Genomic DNA, 18,960 nt, shown 5'->3' on the forward strand with positions numbered 1-18,960 from the left:
AATATGTACAAAAAAAATTTAATGGTATAATGTGTACAAAATTTTTTTAATGGTATAATGTATACATAATAAACAGTAAAATCTACGTTAGCAGCCACGTGGCTGGTGACCTAGACCTACTATTACCGGTAACGTAATGATATTTTTTGAATAAAGGTGAAGTTTAATGGTCATATGTATATAAATGTTATAGCTGATTGGCGATATACGTACAAAAGAAAGTTTAATGGTATTTTTTGTACAATTCTAATACTTTGTTACCCTTGGGAGTCATTTTCTCTAAATTCCCCAACAAGTATTAAGTTTTTGGTAGAGTTATACAACTTGCCCATGTTCATGTACAAATTTAAACTTGTTACAATGCCCTTTTTATGAATGAAAATTAAAGAAATAAGTGTAAGAATAGATTATATATATGAGATTGTGGAACCAATTAAGCTTATGAGAATATAAAGCATTTTGAGCGGTATTTTGAAAACAATGTAATCAACATCTATTTATATCAAAGTCTAGATGTGTAAAATGATAATTTTGGCGCTTCCAACAGATATAAAAAACTACATAGTTGTTTGTATAAAAATATATTTTAAAGAAACCGCAACAGCCAATCGCAAAAATTAGGTTTCATGTTGATAAAACTATGGTTTTAAAATAAAACCGGATTGTGATTTTGGGTATATCCGAATGGGTTTCTGATCGAAGTATATGTTTCTAAAAAGTCCAATTTCGATATTACCCATTAAAACCCACACACAAATATATGGATTCAAATATTCTATACATATTAGCTTCAAACAACATTACGATAGAATCATTTGAAGTGGGAGCATTTAACATCATTTCAATTAGTATATTCAAAATACTTTTTTGCATTTCATTCAAGTTTCTACCATCCTTTTTGTAGTTAATTCGTCCTATATTTTATGTTAGATACCCGTACCCTTCTGATGCCAAAAACCAGTTGCTAATTCTACATTTTTAGAGAACAATTTGTTTCTTCTTCACATTCATTCGTTTCAATTTGTTTCTTCTCCTCATTCTTTGAGGCCAATTCTTCTTCATTTTTTGCCTTTGCTTTTGCCTCTTCATTCTCCTTCCTCTTCACATCAACAAAATCAATAAGACCACCAAGAGCAATGTCGGGATCACCATCCTTCAACAGTTGCTCTGCCACCTCAGCCGGAGTGATCTCCACCTTGCAAAGCAAATCCTCAATTTCTTCAAAAAGACTGTGTTCAGTGATTCCAAGATAGTTGGAGGCCAGTTGGTGGAACCCACAAGGAGTACAGTATGACATGTTGATGTGGACATCCATTCGACCAGGTCGGAGGAGTGCAGGGTCAAGTTTGTCTTTTCGATTTTCCCGTTCCCGGCGGGCCGTACAACAGGTAGCCTCTCTTCCAAGCTTTTCCGACTTTCCGGTAGTACTCTCTTCTCTGTATGAACATGTCTAAATCCTTCGTCACCTTCTCCTTAACATCTGTATCCATTGCCAGCGTGGAAAATGTCGACGGATGGTCTAGATTCACCGGCGTCCACATTTTTGAACGGGTTTGATGCATCGCCAACGGATCGACGGTGAATAGCTTCACGGTTTTCTCTGCTTGTTTCTTCGCTTTCGACTCATTAAGTATAAACGGTAGGTACTCGTTCAAGGCGAGATCCTTGTGTTTCCGATGAAATGTGAGTCGTAGAATTCGAAGTTCGGAAGAAGATCTGATCATATCATCGTCACGGTAGTATTCTGTCGCCGGCGTCTTGTTAGACACCGAAGACCACTTGAACTTGACTCCATTGTAAACATCGGTACACTCTTCGTTGTTTTCCATGGCAACGTTGATATTTTTCTCGCTGGTGTACTTGCTGATCTTCATACGGTGGATATCGGGTGAAATACGGGCGGCAAGGTACAGTTGTGTGGCGTTGTAAATCTCGTTTGGCCGAATCCCGTCGAATTCGTAGATAACCATGGTTACCTGTGTGGAGAACTTGTTGATGAAATTGCGGAAGCCGAAATCGAGGTAGTCGTGGAATTCAGAAGGCAAGTAATCGCGGGCGACGCTGCGAACCACCATCGCCGCCGCGGCGACAGAACCGATGGTGGAAACGACTGTTTTGGCCATGGCGATTTTGGATTCGATCGACGATGACATTTTGGAAATCAAGGGCTGGATTTAGGGGCGTTGTGAAGGAGATGAAGGTCAAGGGTTGGTTTTCATAGCTAGTATGTATGAGTAGGGTTTTTTCATAGTGTGACTGTAGGTGCGTATGTTGGAAATGAAGGGCTACGATTTTGTGGCGTAAAAGACAAACTGGAAAATGACAAAAAGGATATAATCAGAGCGTATCCCGGATTTCGTTCGGGTGGGGTCACAAATAAAATGGTCTATTTATATACATTTTCCGGTCAGATAAAATTGGTCTTAAATACTACCAAACAAAATTGCAAGAAAGATGTTCATTACGTACTATTATTATCCTATACTGTACAAAATAACATGAACATGCATATAAATGTTATGGAATACTGATTAAACTAGTCTATAGTAAACGAGGGGTGTTTAACAAATATACTCAAATTTTTAAAAGATAATTAATTTCTTCGGAACATTATATTCCGAATCCGAAGTAGTTATTTAAACATTTTTTGTTACACAATTTATATTGTATTTGTAAATGTATTTTTTAAAGTTATCTGATATCACCGATTTCTAACATTATGATAATTTTAAGGTACCATTCTACATCAACCTATCGTTTTATTACCACACAACACTCACCTAATTGTCAAGAAATTCCCACACATCACCAAAATTTATTAGATTTCATCTAACTCCATATTAGAATATATTTAAATCAGTTTATATCACAACAAAATTCACGACAAAAAAACCATTTATAACATATTTCATAATGAAAGTCATTAAGACATTCTTCTAAAAATGTCTTCCGATTGGTTGATATTCATTCTTCTCAATGTTAGTTGTTTTCAACCTCCAACAATGAGTTAAAGCCACTCGACATCTCAGAGATGAGAAAGATGGTAGCAACCAAAGAAACAAGAAGCAGAGTGTGAATACCTAAAAACGGAATCTAAGCAAAGCAGATAACAAATACTACATAAGTTGTGAGGCATTGAAGACAAAGAAAAGTGGATAGTGTACACAAAGAAAATAAAAATCAAGCCCTTGAGCATTGGATAAAGAAAGTCGAATGTGTACTTGTCTGCCGGTATACTTGTCTGCCAGTATGGAATCCATAAGTGTAGTGCTCATGGCTGAGAGAAGTAAAAAATAAGTGTAGTGATCATGGCTGAGAGAAGTAAAAAACAAGTGCCCGTTTATTTTGTAAGTCGAGTTCTACAAGGGGCGAAATTGAACTATTCAATCATCGAGAAGCTCATATTAGCTTTGGTTTACACAACGAGGAGGTTGAGAAGGTATTTCCAGGCATACCCATCACCGTCTTGACAAATTAACCCATCAGACAAATTCTAATGCAACTCGAGCGTTCGGGGCGGATGACAAGGTGGGCCATCAAGCTAGGGAAATACGACGTTACCTACCGACCACGAGCGAGCATGAAAGCTCAAGCCATGGCAGACTTTCTGACTGAAATACCTTATGAAGAAAAGCCTAGCACATGGGTGGTGACAACACATAATTCGAACCAATCGATCCTTGCTTAGCTCAGTCAAGGTACGACCTGTAGATCTCGTGGACAATATACACAGATGGAGCTTCAAGTCGTAATGGTTCAGGAGCAGGAATCATCCTCGTTAGGCCAAATGAGGGTCGATTAATATACGCTTTATGCTTCAACTTTCAATGCTCAAATAAAGAAGCGGAGTACGAGACACTGCTAGCAAGATTGCTAATCACCCTACAGGTTGGAGTACAGAAGTTGCGAGCCTTTTTGGATTCCCGGCTAGTAGCGAACCAGATTAACAGGACCTTTGAGACTAAAGAGGCACATATCGTAAAGTATTTAGAGAAAGCAAGAAAATTAACTGGGCATTTTCAAAGCTTCGACATAACCTAGATCCCTCAATCGAATAATAAAGAAGCGAGTGCCTTGAGTAAGTTGGCGGCAGTTGTGTTCAACCACCTCTCAAAAGAGGTGTTGGTGGATGTTCTACATAGGAAAATCATAGAAGGAAGCCCGAAAGAAATAATGGAGTTGCATGAAGAAACTGGATTGTGGATGATACCAATGACGCGGTACCTTCAAATCGGTGTGTTGCCAAATTATGAAAAGGATGTCCAGAAGGTGCGGGTTAATGCAGCCAATTACACCATGTACAAGGGGAGGCTATACAGGAAGGGATACTCAACTCCCTGGTTGAAGTGTGTACCCTTCGAGGAAGAAAGGAAAATAATTGAGGAAATTCATGCTGGAATGTGTGGAGGACACGTGGGATCTAAGGCAGTGGTCCAGAAAATCCTATGCATAGGGTATTTCTGGCCTACTATGACTAAAGATACTAACAAGGCGATCCAAAAATGCCATAACTGTCAAATCCACTCTAAGGTGTCGGCCTTGCCTTCGACCCCCATGACGAGCATCTGCATCCCATGGCCTTTCTTGTAATGGGGGATCGACATTGTTGGTCCATTCCCTGAAGCTCTAGGAAAGGTGAACTTCCTGATAGTCTTCGTGGATTACTTCACAAAATGGGTTGAAGTAGAGTTGATGGCTGTAATATCATGAAAGAATGTTATCAAGATCGTGTGGAAGCAAATTGTGTGTCAATTTGGTTTTCCTCAACTAATCGTTAGCGATAATGGGAAGCAATTTGCAAATAACCCATTCAAAAAATGGTGGCAGGACAAGGGTATCAAGCAAAGCTTCATGTCGGTGGCCCACCCTCAAGCAAATGAGCAAGTGGAGGTGACTCACAAACAATAGTAAAGGGCATCAAGGCTATGTTGGGTAAGTCAAAAGGAAGTTGGGTTGACAAATTACAACATATATTGTGGTCTTATCGAACTACCATTCGAACCCCAACAAGAGAAACGTCATTTAGTCTGGTGTACGGGATAGAGGCAATGATACCTGTAACACCCAGAATCTTGAGAAACAATTGTTGGAAATAAATCCCCTTTCTAGGGTTAGACACGACGTGTTGGAGGAACCAACACGACGTGTCTAGATTGAAGAAATGAGGCTTTCTTTAAGGCCAACACGACGTGTTTATGGAGCAACACGGCGTGTTGGCGGCTGGTGGAGAAAACCCTAATTTTTGGGGTGTTGTATCCTATATAAAGGCCTTAAATCCTCATGGTTGGCCTCCTTACCAGCCTCCATTTCCACTAAAACCCTAAAATCGATCTTTAAGTCTCTTAGTGGTATTCTTGAGCTGGTAAGAGGTTTTGGTGCTCATTTTTGGTCTTTGTGAAAGATGAGGAGATCTTCAAGTTGCTTTGCTTGGGGAAAAGACTTTAGATCCGGAATCACCATCTTGTGGGTAAGCTTTCTGAGGTATCAATTTGCATCTTGTCTTGTATATGTTTAGATCTCTTTATCTTAGTTGTTGTACTTTTGGTCCCTTTTTGGGTTAACGGATGAGTTAGGTCATTTAAGGGCTTGTCCCTTTAGATCTGAGTTTGTTTTGGTATCCTTGAGCATAAAGGCGCAAACTTTATGAGAGTTTTGGTGGTATGCATGCATTAAGTCGATTAGTAAGTCCTTTTAAGTTTAAGAGCTTCATTTATACATGCATGAACGTAAAGTTGGCAACTTTACGTGGTTTTCCAGCTCAAGGAAGTCAAATCTATGTTTTGGGGCTATGTCTTTATGGATTAAGTGTTTATTGGTTAAACCCTTGCACTATTAAGCTTTATGGATTTGGTTTAAACCTTTTTGGGTAGTCCCAATGGATAAAGATGGAAACTTTATCCTTCTGGACCATGTTTCGGGCTAGATTTGAGCTTTGGAGCTCTTGGAATCGGAAAAACAACTTACTGTATTAAGATGTTGAATCTCGGGAAAACACTGTGTGTTTGCAAGTCAACACGGAGTGTTGGATGAGGTTTTCATGATTATCTGGATGATGGAAGAACACGACGTGTCCAAGGGGCAACATGACATGTTTGGTCAACATGGGCTGTTGACTTTGGCTTTGACCAGAAGTTTAATCAGGGTTCACCATGGGATATGTTGGGCCATGTTCAGGCCTTTTGGATTGTATGTTTGGGCCTCAGTCTTGGGCTAAGCTAGATAAGGGGTAAAATGGTCATTTACCCTAAGTATGGATGGAGGATATAGATTTGATTCCAATTGTTAATTAGGTATTCTTGGCTATTGATAGTTCGGGGGATCATCGGACCAACTATTAGGGATTATCAGTTCTGCCTAGATTGCGAGGTGAGTTTTCCGCATTGTACTTATGGGTCAAAGGCACCAAGACCGACCCTTTGGATTTGATGTTCGCATATATATGTTATAGTGTTGTAGTGATCTGTTAGATATGTATCCTGGTATGTAGGATGATGCCATGCTTAGTGATCTGTAGGATCTTCCTGATTGCCTGCTTATATGTTTAGCTGTGTATATGTCGCTGTGGTGTGGGTGGGTTGAGAGTGTACTGCTTCATGTTGTCAGTCAAAAAACCCGGTAATGTTTATATCGATATGTTGTTATAGTTTACTGGGATTATATGTGTTTCAAATTTATATATGTGTGTCGACACGGTGTACGTGTGGTTGGGTTGAGGCGCTCCCGATTGGTGTTGAAGGCCAACAGACCCAGGGCGTCCCGGATAGACTGAAGGCCAGTGAGGCGTACCAGTCAGGCCGAAGGCCCGAAGAACGTTCCAGATAGGCTGAAGGCCCAGTGAGGCGTACCAGTCATGTTGAAGGTTATGTGAGCATACCAGATAGACTGTAGGCCGGTAGGGCACTCCAGTTAGACTGAAGGCTCTGTGGGCGTACCAGATAGATTGTAGGCGGCTAGGGCGTTCCAGTCAAGCTAAAGCCATATATGCATGTTGTTTGTTGGTATATGTTATCTGTTCGTGTGGTGGTATTTTGGGGGAACTCACTAAGCTTTGTGCTTACAGTTTTGGTTTATGGTTTCAGGTACTTCTGTGGACCGTGACAAGGCGAAGGCGTGACCATACACATCCTTGGTTTACAACTGATTGGATCCTGGAAGACTCTGATTTTAATTAATGTTTTAGCAATAATAGTTTGTAATCACTTTTATTAATAAATAAGTCGTTTTTGAAAGGTTTAAATTTGTTGAAATTTTTGGGATGTTACAAGTTGGTATCAGAGCCTTGGTTTAAGTGAATTGGAGGAATACCCGTGTGAATCCAATCTCAAACTAAGGAAAAAGGATTTTTAAAACGATTTCAAATGGTTTTCAAAATAAACAAGGAGGATGCGATGTGTACGATCAGTCGGAGCCAGTAAGTAGACCCCAAATTACTACACTATTATTTGATATTGTGATATGTTAGAACAACATGCTAGTGATAGGCTAGGGATCTTCGGGAATTGCATGATAGAATTTCTTGATTATATTATACGATGCCAGATAGCCTAGGGTTCTTCTTTATATGAAATTGACATCATTACTGTAGTAGCTTAGTGTATGCATAATAGTTATACATAACTAAGATTCTATAGCCTTAGAATATTTGGTTTGGCCTTATTTCCTTTTTTTGTTTGATGAAGGGCTTAAGGTAGGATAAGATATTCGATTGTCTATAGGATCCAACGTTATATATGATTAGCATACACGAGTGGTTGCAGGGTTAGTGGAAGTTTCATGAGTGGGTGCAGTGTGCAGCGGGTCAGCGCGAGGAATGATTAGCCACTCTTGAGAAAGTGAGGGCATGTTGAAGGTATATCTGAGGTGCTGGGATTTGGAGATCGGGAATTTCAATGAGAATCCGTCTTGTTTTATTGTGTTTTAGTGCCAGTCAACTCCACTATTCGAATATTGCTTGCTTTGTGCTTTGTGGGACTCACATTGATGTGTGCTGACCAACAAATGAATACACTAAGTTAGATGCTACATAGGTTAAATAATTGTAACACCGTAAATTTTCAAACAAATTTTTCATTTTAAAATCACATAATTCTCATAACACATTTCACAAAAATCCCTTTTATTTAATTTACAAACGCAACTCCATAATTGTTTGATTAATAATCCAGGATCCTCAAAACATAACTCTTTCTCTAGTGTGTACAATCAAGTCGGCGCCTTCCCGCGATCCTGAGAAGAACCTGAAACACATAACACATAACACGGTAAGCACGAAGCTTAGTGAGTTCCTCAAAATACCACACATATCTCATTATCCTCTCATGGCTATAACTCAATAAGACCCTCCGGTCAATGTGTCTCAGTGGGACCCTCCAGTCCCACAACTCGGGTGGACCCTCCAGTCCGGTATGTCAGTGAAGACCCTCCGGTCTCACAACTCGGGTTGGACCCTCCGGTCCTGTCTCAATAAAACACAGAATATAGCATATATATCACACAGAAAAAATGCATAATATCACATAACTCAAATAAGCACATAAGACCCTCCGGTCACACAAAGGTTACCACTCTAGGTAAGTATAGTGAGAAGACTCACCTCGGATGAGCTCCTATAGATGCTGCTGCTGCACACCGGCCTCTAACACTGGACCAAAATACACAATTACCCAATTAAGATCTAAGTCCAAACCCTCACTCTTTAGGTCTAAAGGTAGTCCACTAACTATCCCATCAATACCCTAAAACTCATTGGGCCCACCAAGGCCCAATAATGAATGGGCTCTCCCGAGGCCCAACTCTCAAGTCCAAGTGACAAGCCCAACTCAAGGGCCCAAGACACACACACACACACACACACACACATATATATATATATATATATATATATATATATATATATATATATATATATATATATATATATATATATATATATATATATTCCTCTGGTCCAAAACTCTAATGCAACAAGCCCAAACTCCAGGCCCAACACTTAAGGCCCAAAATGAGACTTAGCCCAAAAGTCCACAGTGAGGTTACGCGGGGAGTACATCCCTTGGTACGGTCAGCGTACGCAAGCATGCACGAAATCTGATCGGGGGCACCAACCCAGTATGTGGGGCGTACTAGGATTACGCTCGGCGTACGTCCAGTATGGCTTTTCTCACTTTCTTGGTCTTAACCCGTTAAGACCTTAGCTCATATCACAGATCTGGACTCCCTAGAGGCTCTTACTCCATAAAGTCTGTGACTTTAAGCCTTTGCATGGCTGGTAAAGTCACAAACACCCAAAAATCTCATTTTCTCATCTCAAAATGCACATATCTCATGCATGGGTTGATTCTCACGTCCAAGACCTCATTTTTATGGATTCTCTCCATTAGAAACACTTAAAAGGACAGATATTAGGCTCTGGAGTGCAACAAATCATAAAGCTTCAAGCTTTGGGACCAAAAACCCTAAAATGGACCATATCATGCACAAATCAAAAGGATGGGAAAGCTTTGAGCTTTATACCTTCAAATGATGCTCCAACCACATAAAAGCTCAGATCCAAAGCTTGGACTCCAACTCTATTTTCTTCCATGCTCCTTCTTCACTCCAAAAATCCCACAAGAACACTTATAAGCTCATAATGGTCACTCAAGCTCAAAGAACGGGAATTAGGGGTTTTGAGAGAGTTGAGATCTGGAAATGGTGGCCAGGAATGAGGCCATCTTATTCTTTATATAGGGACACCCCCCTCATTTAGGGTTTTCACTATGTGCCTAGTATGCCCAGCGTACCCTCTGGTACGCCCAGCGTACTAGGTGGCTCCGCTTCATTTTTACGCTCATGAGTACGCTAAGCGTACACACATGTACGCCCAGCGTACTCAGCTGCCACTTTTCTCAATTAAGGGACATATCTCGCCAAAAATTCAAACTGTCATAGCTTCCTCGTTATAATTTTGTTTCCCATGAACCTCATATCCACGAAAAGGTGATGAGAATCCCTACGCTTCTAACAAATCGTCGCAACCCCGAGGCTTACTCATGCCTGGGTTGCAGCCCACGAACCCTAAATCACGGACGATCCGAAACAGGATGTTACAATTATCCCCCACTTGAATTAGATTTCGCCCTCGGAATCGCTCCTTATCAACACATAGATCGAATCCAATAACCCAAGAAGCACCACCGAAAGGACCTCATATCATACAACAATCTCTTCCAAAGACACCTGAACCCAACAGAAACTCCCGACCCCGAAGAAGGACATACCCTTCTGCCGCTACGATACACGATCTGTCTCTCCAGAACTTGAAAAGTCTAGTGGTCTGTCCCCCTTCCAGACCACCCTCGCAAAATATCATCATGTTAATCGCTCATCGAATAACAGACTCTAAGAACACTCTACCAATTCTAATTCTTTAATCGATCCCGGTCGTAACTCAAAAGGAACAGAAAGGTCATATCCCACTAAGGACCCACCGCCTGAACAACTATCAGAACTCTTCTGAAGGAATGATCCTCAAAACTCCGTCCTCATACACAAGAAAGCGGTCAAGCCAGCTCGGAACGATCCTCTGACACCCTTAATCATAAGCCCCAATTCCTCTCAAATGTTCCTTCCGACACTAAACACCAGGTCAACTCCCGACTCAACAGTTAGACCTCCAAGGGCTACTCATTGCCCATCTAACAGTCAACTTTATAATTCTTTTTCGTAATAACTATCTCAACCCATAATGTGACCCGCGAAGTCATGAAGTTCGCATTACCTCAAGCGAACTCTACAATCCCCTTCAGAAGTTGCCTCACCTCCGACCCCCTGTTGTCTACTACTCGCTGGTTCCAAACATCTCGTGGTCCTTCCCAAACCAACGAACTGGCCCACTTAAGTCTAAAACACCAGACGGAAACAAACCCCTCTCAGAATGAGTTCCACCTGAAATCCCAACCTGCTCGACCTCCACACAGATAGAACAAAACTCACCCATCAGAGTCTAGTCCGTCACAGAATTGGAACCACTCGTTCCAATCTAGTGCTCAACTCATGACCCATGTTCCACAATTATAAGTATGCATTACACCTCGATTCGTCCGACTCGTGACAGTCCCTCTCTAACTCAAAACATAACGGGTTCCGACCATTGCCGAGACCTCAGTCTCGTCCTTGGTTCGGCCACCAGGTTCTCACAGACTCCTCTGGTAAGGCTACCCTGGCCTACGAGCCGCTCTGCGTCACACCCTGACTAATAAGGCTGCGGCTCCCCGCAGTTATACAACACTCTCTCTCACTGACTAACAAGTGCTACGGCTCCCGTAGTCCTATGGCACTCTCTCATTGCCTCGTGAATGTTACGGCTTCCCGCAGTCTTACGATACTCTCTCTCTAACTCACGTATGTTACGGTTCCCCATAATCATATGATACTCTCTCTTTGACTCAAGTATGTTACGGCTCCCCGTAATCATACAATACTCTATCTCTGACTCATGTATGTTACGGCTCCCCGTAATCATACGATACTCTCTCTGACTCAACTATGTTATGGCTCCCCGTAATCATACGATACTCTCTCTCTGACTCATGTATGTTAAGGCTCCCCGTAATCATACGATACTCTCTCTGACTCAAGTATGTTACGGCTCCTCGTAATCATATGATACTCTCTCTTACTCTCCATGGGCTCTCTCCACGGTCTCCCCTGACAGTCCTAAGTGATTACTCCCACTCGGATCTGTTCACTCTCTTATCACCCACATTCTCATCCTCAACTCATCACCATACTGAGTCCACTAGCTCATGCTCCGTGGTCCAACCGTAGATAGGTACACACACCCACCCAGATTAAGCATCTTTACTCCTGACGACCATTTCCGCAACAAGACACTTTCTCCTGCTGAAATTCACATTTGGATAGCTCCGTCAGATGACAATTTGTTGAAGGGTTCTCACTGGAACAATAGCCACTCGGTACTCCACTTGCCATCTCACAAACTCAAGTCTCAAATAATCCCAAAAGTTTTGGGCGTCATACTCAGATACCCCGGTACACCATCACAAAACCTCACGATGTCTTGTCTTATCCACGGATCTTCCACTCACGGCATCATACTCGGATACCGCAACACACCCTCTTAGAATCTCATAGTGTCTTACCTCGACTACTGATCTTCCACTCGCACAACTCACAATCCTCGGAATACTCCAACTCATAACTTGAAACATGGAGGAATCGTTAATGTCAAGAACACGTATAACATGCATCATCCCGCTCTGCACCTTGCCTCATCCACCAATAACCCAAGTCTTCGTGTGTCTGCACAGCATATCTCCATAACCAATGCTCTAACCGCCCTTGAACAGATTGCTGATCCTCTCAATGGAATACTCAGCTCTCCCCCACTCAGGGTTCGAACCTATCACCAATTGGCATACCAACAGTCTACTCCATAGGCTGTTCCACGAGATACATCCCTCTTGACTCGTGGAATCGTACAATGTAACACTCAATGATCCTTCCGATCTAGACCAAGCAACCCCAAATATCTAGAATCTCAGATGAAATCTGTGACATCCCCAAATTTCTCGGCCAGAAAAGACCGATTTAGTTTATGCTTTTAAAATAAATTCAGAGTAGTCTTTTAAAAGATGTTGCGGAATTTGTCCCCAAAACAAAACATGATAAAAATTTATCAAAGCATTTCTTAAAGAAATATATATTTTCATTATATATCAAAACCTCGGGATGTCATGTTCCGATACAGACCAAAAACATAAACAGTACATTATAAGCCTTACAAAAAATATTTACATCTACTGGCCTATAATCCAAAAATCCCTCGTCATCATCCAACTATGCTCTGGGTCCACTACCTGTAATATAAAAAGCTGAGTGGGTCAGGCTTGGGAGCCTGGTGAGCATATAAGGTTTTCAACCCACAAATAATAATAAATTTATTAAATTCATCAACCAAAAATAAATTTATTAAATTCATCAACCAAAAATAAATTTATTAATTTCATCAACCAACAATGACCCTGATTACCCATTCCCATTATCCTCACTTTACGTCCCTAAACACCTATCATAAGGGACCTAGTCTAAGGATTTTTCATCGGGTGACAACACTGCTTTAGGGATTCCTCAACAAATTATGTCAAATAAGGCAACCATGAGGGGGATGGAGTATACCATTGAACACTAAGTTCACAAACACCTACTAGTTGCGAGCCTGCTAGCGTTCCACTAGACTGTCTAGAAAAGTCTAGGGTCGTCATCTATACTCCGCTAGATGACTGAAACAACAACAATATCGAGGTCTCTCATCATTTTAACACGCATCAAATAATTCATCTACCAATGTTTTACTCAACATATTTGTAGATAAAAATACATATACAGTTTAAAACTTGTATAAAACATTTATTTAACACCCATCTCAACTAAACAAACAATATAATTACACATAGCACGTATTTTATAGAAAATACTTCATATCTATGTGTAAGATGAAAGTGACTACACACTCACTTGATAAGACGGTGATTGGACAGCATTTCGTCCCTTAAAACAATCTTTTTCGATGAAACCGGGATGTTTTCTCAAAAATCGGGCTTCACGCGGGCAGAGTTTCGTCTAAAAAAACTATTTTCTCGGAATCTTCGGGCTCTCCGGGACTTGCTTACGATGCTAGGATAGTATTTAAGGTTTAGGGGTATTTAGTGCAACATTCAAGAAAATCTAAGGGCGAGAGGACAATGGTAACATCAATTCGGGTGGCATCGTCTGCTATTTATAGGAGAGGCTGGCCTCGGCTACGCAGGGCGTGCCTCGGAGGGACACAACGCGTTCCGGGTGCGCAGCGCGTTCCTGCGAACGCAGCGCGTTCCGAGGAGGTGCGTGTCTGAAGTTGGCTGAGGCAACCTGGCCTTCTCCTGACCGAGCATGCGAACGCGGGGCGTTCCCTTCGGATAAGTTTCGAAATGTGTGCCACAAACTTCAAAAATTCATAACTTTCACAAACAAGCTCCGTTTTCGACGTTATTTATATCCATGCGTAGGTGAAATTATGCTCTACAACTTTCGTTTAGACTCCGTCGGCTAATTTTGACTTTATTTTTAAAGTTATATTTTAACAGGCTGGGACATGACAAGTCCGTTAAAAATTCATAACTTCTTCATCCGACGTCCGTTTTCGTCTGTCTTTTTACCGTTGAACTACTATCAACAAGATCTTCGGTTCTCGTTTAGGTTGTTTTGGCTAAAAATCATTCGATCTAAAATTCGAGTTTCGGGCTGCATACTACTATGCCAAATCTTAAAAAATTCATAACTTCCTCATACGAAGTCAGATTTGGACATTCTTTTTATGAACGCTCTCTATTTAACGTATAATACGACTTTCATTTAGATCGCTAAGGCTAAAAAGCACTTTATCGTAAATTCAATTTTTACGTCATACAACGTCGTGTCGGTTCTGTCGCGAAACTTCGACATGTCATAACTTCTTCATTATAACTCGGATTTCGGTATTCTTAATATCTCCGAAATCCTTGTTTCAACCACTAAAAATTTCTTCATAGATATCAGCTTTATTTAACATTTATTTTCGACGCTTATTTTTATCCTTAATTCATTAAATCATAATAATTAAGTATAAAACACATAATACTCAAATAATACATCTTAATATTTCAAAACAAATTACACAGGTTGGCCTAGACTATTACATCATCATTAATGTCTAGCCTAGAAATACCGGCGTTACAATTTTCTCCCCCTTAGGATGATTCCGTCCTCGGAATCACACATCAGCAAACAAATGCGGATAGCGACTCATCATGTCACTCTCCGTTTCCCAGGTGAGATTTGGCCCATTCGAATGTTTCCATCGCACAAGCACTAAATCGACCATCTTGCGTCACAACTTCTTAGTCTTACGGTCAACAATTGCCTCAGGTTCTTCAATTAATCTCTTGTTTTCATCCAACCTTAATTCAGAAATTGGAATTATGTCGGGAACTTCTCCCGTGAACTTCCTCAAATAACACACATGGAAAGTGTTATGAATACCATCTAGTTCTTCTGGTAGTTCTAGCTTGTAAGCTTGGTTCCTAATCCTCTAAAGAACTTTAAACGGTCCAATAAACCTTTGTCTCAACTTTCATCTTTTACCAAATCTTATAAGTCCCTTCCACGTCGAGACTTTAAGTAAAACCAAATCTCCAACTTCGAATGTTATGGGTTGTCTTTTCTTGTCAGCATAGCTCTTTTGACGATCCTGAGCTGCTAACATCCTTTCCCCAATCACTTTCAGCTTTTCAGCAGTTTGATGAACTATCTCGGGTCCCATAAACTGCTTTTCCGCAACTTCAAGCCAACATGACGGCGTTCGACACTTTTGTCCATACAAAGCGTGATAAGGTTCCATCTTGATGCTCGAGTGGAAACTATTATTGTATGAAAATTCTACCAAAGGTAAATGTTCATCTCAGTTACCTTGAAATTCCATGGTACATGCTCTTAGCATATCCTCCAATGTTTGAATCGTTCGTTCACTCTGACCATCAGTTTACGGATTGTAGGCTGTACTTAGACACAATTTCGTACCCAATTCCTCTTGTAGACTTCTCCAAAACCTCGACGTGAAACGACTATCACGATCTGATACAATCGTTAAAGGAACACCGTGAAGTCTCACTATCTCCTTCACGCAGGCATTTGTAAGTTTATTTATAGACCATTTTTCATTGGCTACTATGAAATGATCACTTTTAGTAAATCGATCAACGACCAGCCAAATCATGTCGTGACCGCTCTTCGTTATGGGCAGTTTAGTCACAAAATCCATGGTGATGTCTTCCCATTTACCCATGGATACAGGTAAAGGTTCTAAATCCCATATGGTTTCTGATGTTGTGCTTTAACCCTCACACATGTCACACACTCGGCCACATACTTTGCAACATCGATCTTCATCGTCGACCACCAGTAGTAGGGTTTCAGATCCCTATACATTTTCGTGTTGTCGGGATGAATAGAGTACATGGTCTTGTGAGCTTCTTCCATCAGAAGATCTCTTATTCCTCCCGTCTTAGGTACCCAAATCCTATCTTAGAATACCTTCAGTCCTTTACCGTTTGTATCGAATACTAACGTTTTGCCCAAACGTTCTTCCTTTCAGTCATTTTTCTCTAAAGCTTCTATCTGAGCTTTCTCGATACTTTCTACAATCGTTGAGACAACTTCGATTCTTAATGCTCTCGCCCTTTTCTTTTCAAGGCTCACTTTTCTGCTTAAAGCATCAACTATAACATTTGCTTTACCAGGGTGGTAAAGGATTTCACAATCGTTATCCTTAAGCAACTCTAGCCAACATCGTTGTCTCATATTCAGTTCCTTCTGATTAAAGAGATACTGAAGACTCTTATGATCAGTGAAAAGTTTACACTTTGTGCCATAAAGATAATGCCTCCATATCTTTAGGGCGAATACTACCGCTGCCAACTCTAAATCATGAGTGGGGTAGTTCTTTTCATGTTCTTTCAATTGTCTTGATGCATATTCTATCACTTTATCCCTTTGGGTCAGAACACAACCTAACCCAACTCCAAATGCATTGCTATAAACTTCGAAATCATCAACTCCTTCAGGTAAAGAAAGAATCGGTGCTTCACACAATTTCTTCTTTAGTTTCTCAAATGCTTCCTTATGATTCTCACTACAAGCATAAGTAGCTCCTTTGTGGGTCAAATTTGTCAATGGAGCAGCTATCGAAGAAAAGCATTGGATAAATCTTTCTTAATATCCGGCTAATCCCAGAAAGCTTCGGATCTCCGTAGGACTCTTTGGTTGTTCCCACTTTGTTATAGCTTCAATCTTAGATGGGTCAACCATTATCCCTTCTTGGTTAACCACATGACCCAAAAATTGAACTTCTTGAATCCAAAAATCACATTTAGAGAACTTTGCATACAACTTCTCCTTTTTCAGAACTTCTACCACTTCACGCAGATGCTTGTCATGCCCCTGCTTGCTTTTTGAATAAATCAAAATATCATCTATGAACACTATCACGAATTTATCGAGGAATGGTTTACAAACCCTGTTCATCAAATCCATGAATGCTGCTAGAGCATTGGTTAGTCCAAACGAGATAACCAAAAACTCGTAGTGTCCATATCTTGTTCTGAATGCAGTCTTCTTAATACCCTGCTCTCTTACCTTTAGCTGAAGATATCCTGACCTAAGATTGATTTTCGAGAAATAGCTCGAACCTTGCAACTGATCGAACATGTCATCAATCCTTGGCAACGGGTACTTGTTCTTTATTGTTGCCTTATTCAGCTCTTTGTAATCTATGCACATTGTCATGCTCCCATCTTTCTTCTTTATGAATAACACTAGAGCTCCGCAAGGTGATGAACTAGGTATAGTGAAACCGTTGTCCAACAACTCCTGAAGATGCGTTATAAGCTCCTTCATCTCCGTCGGTGCTAATTGATATGGGGCTTTTGCTATTGGTGTTGTTTCTGGTAACAAGTCTATTCTGAACTCCACTTGTCTATCAAGAGGCAATCCAGGAAGATTTTCGGGAAAAACTTCTGGATATTCACACACCACTGGTATATTTTGCATATTCTTTTTCTCTTTCTTAGCATCGATCACGAATGCCAAGTATGAGGTGCATCCTTTAGATAAACAGTTTCTGGCTTTCATTAGGGAAATGATTCCTGAATTTACTTTGCGCTTATCTCCGTATACCATAAACGACTCTTTTCTAGGCGGGTTTACCCTTACTATCTTTTTCTTGCACAATATTTCGGCATCATTGTCGCTAAGCCAATCCATTCCTAGAACGATGTCGAAACCATTCAACTCAATGGGTAATAGCTTCTCAAGGAATTCGTTTCTGTTCAGGTTGATGATGATATTCCTAATACAATCGCTAACAGGTATGAATTTGCCACTAGCAACTTCTACAATTAGGGCATCATCAAGTTTTTCTATAGGCAATGCTAGTCTTTCACCAAATTTATGTGATATAAAGGAGTAATTCGCTCCGGAATCAAACAATAAATTGGCAGGCAATCCATTTACAAGAAAGGTACCTGAAACGACATCCGTTGCATCCTTTGCGGCTTCCATGTCATCTGGAAAGCTCTGGCTTTTGGTTTTGGTGGGAGATTAGGCTTTGCTACATCCTTTTTCTTCGGTCAATCCTTCAAAATGTGCCCTTCTTCGTGGCATCAATAGCACACCCTTTTGTTGGTTGTGAACTAGCTAGCGTAGTGCCCTGGCTTCCCATATTTAAAACAAGTGACCTCCTCGCCACATTTTCCAACATGTTTCTTCTTACACTTATCACACCACTTTGCTTCGCCTCTTCTTCCTCTTGAATCAGACTTCGAGAATTTACTTTTCTTGTTGGACCTCGAAGATCCATCAAACTTTCTTTTCTCACCAACCTCTGCCCTCTCCTGACCCCTTTCCTTTAACTGGGTTTCCACATTTTTAGTTGCTCGGACTGCTGTCTTCAGAGTAGCTGCCATCTTGACCGTTGGGCCAAAGTCGGCTGGCAGTCCGTTTGCGAACCTCTCAATTTTTGAGAGTTCAGTTGGCACTAAGTATGGAAATAACTTCATCATTTCGGTAAACGCAGTAGCATAGTCGTCTATGCTCATTTTCCCTTTCTTTAAGTTCTGAAATTCATTGTTTAGATCTATCAGATCTATCTCTTAGCAGTACTGCATCTTTAACTGTTCCAAGAACGTTTCCCAAGACATTTTCAGGGCTTATCCATGTGGCATCGCGTCTGCCAATAGCTTCCACCAACTTAAAACTTCGGTCTTCAATTGTCTGACCGCAAAAACAGTTTTCTGCTTGTCGCTACAGTTGCAACTTTCAGATACCATCTCCATTTCGGAGATCCAGTCCATAATCTCTACAGGTTTTGGACTTCCGGAAAGACTT

At 40.8% G+C, this 18,960-nt stretch overlaps 1 pseudogene; it reads right to left on the bottom strand.

The window, feature by feature from the left end:
- Nucleotides 1–899: 899 nt before the first annotated feature.
- LOC145156772 (protein HYPER-SENSITIVITY-RELATED 4 pseudogene) lies at nucleotides 900–2,257 on the bottom strand (annotated as a pseudogene).
- Nucleotides 2,258–18,960: the final 16,703 nt, after the last annotated feature.

Source organism: Lactuca virosa, chromosome 2, assembly GCF_052849685.1.
Source record: "Lactuca virosa cultivar CGN04683 chromosome 2, Lactuca_virosa_CGN04683_v6, whole genome shotgun sequence".
Taxonomy (NCBI): domain Eukaryota; kingdom Viridiplantae; phylum Streptophyta; class Magnoliopsida; order Asterales; family Asteraceae; genus Lactuca; species Lactuca virosa.